This window comes from Engystomops pustulosus, chromosome 7, assembly GCF_040894005.1.
Source record: "Engystomops pustulosus chromosome 7, aEngPut4.maternal, whole genome shotgun sequence".
Lineage (NCBI taxonomy): Eukaryota > Metazoa > Chordata > Amphibia > Anura > Leptodactylidae > Engystomops > Engystomops pustulosus.
Window position 1 is genome coordinate 16775309 of NC_092417.1, and position 1313 is coordinate 16776621.

The window sequence follows — 1313 nt, forward strand, 5'->3', positions numbered from 1 at the left end:
TAGGATTTCTTTCTTTGTATTCCCCTGGTGTCGTCCTCACATCTCAGGCAGTAATTCACCATTTGCCAGCGCTAGCAGAATTTCCCTGTGTTGTAATTTGTTTTTTCAGAGTGGTACGGGAAAGCGGGGGGTGCGGGATAGCGAGGGGGGGGGGAGGGGGTTATGGTGATGGAACCTGCAGGAGAACCACAGCCCTGACCCAACAGGGGAAACATAAACATCCAATACACCCCACAAACCCGACGTGACGCCCCATCCCCGTGCATCGGGCGCCGTGCGCTGGAGGCTTCTAGAAACCGTTCATTAACAACGCATTTAGCATCGCGTGTAATAACACGAGCCGTAATGAATTCATTTAGAAATCCCGCTGATGATGTCTTATGGCTTTGGAGAAGAATTCCACTTTAATCCAGCAATCTCTAATGCATCATTAGCACAGCGGGGCCCGGTGCAGCTCCAGCGCCATGCGAAACAAAGACGCCAAAGTTTGAAGACTGATTAACTCTTTCCCCACAATTAGAAGCTGAATTACAACATGGCTGACGTGTGCGCCAAGGAGGCTGAGCTGTGATTGGAGGAGAGCGGAGACATACATCATCATCTGCGGGGGTGTTATTTGCTATAGACAGTCCTGTACCCCAAGTGTCATTATCCTCTACCCCAATGGTCACTGCCCTGTACCCCAAGTATCAGCATGTGCCTGTCCTGTACCCCAAGTGTTATTATCCTGTACCCCAATTGTCACTGTTTTGTACCCCAAATGCCGTTGTCTTGTGCTGTCCTGTCCCCCAAAGTATCATTATCCTGTGGGGTACACCTGATTGTTTAAGGAAGGTACCCCTAGACTGGGGGCTGATGTTATGAGATGTGAAGGGGTAAACGTTTGGGTACTATTGCACTTTAATAGGGTTGGCGATCTGTGCCTTTAAGATGTGTCCTCACTCCTCCCCTGTTGCTTACCTCATCATGTCCTTCCCTCCTACAGGACGTGGGGGTATATATATGACTGATCACTCAAGGGTAACTCCCTCTTTGAGGCAACATTCAAGTTGTCCCTCCTTCCCTTTTGTTATTAAGATGTTCTGTAATTTTGTAATGTTTTACCTTTGTATTTTATAGTTAATTTCAAGACACAGCAGATGGAATGGAGGAAGATTTGAGATGGTGGTTGCTCGGTTGGCCGACTTGCCAGCTGGGAGTCCAGCTAGTCATACAGCTTCCAGAGCTTAAGGATGTGTGATTCTATTCCAAGTGCCTGATTTTGGATATTAAGGGTTAATATGTAAAATAAATAAAGCAGTGACCTAATTTTC

At 47.1% G+C, this 1313-nt stretch overlaps 1 long non-coding RNA gene across 1 annotated transcript; it reads left to right on the forward strand.

Annotated features, from left to right (window-relative positions):
* Positions 1 to 250: 250 nt before the first annotated feature.
* Positions 251 to 1313, forward strand: LOC140068668 (uncharacterized). Its single transcript, XR_011848518.1, has 2 exons — positions 251 to 609; positions 1120 to 1313. It is a non-coding gene; the product is annotated as an uncharacterized lncRNA (long non-coding RNA).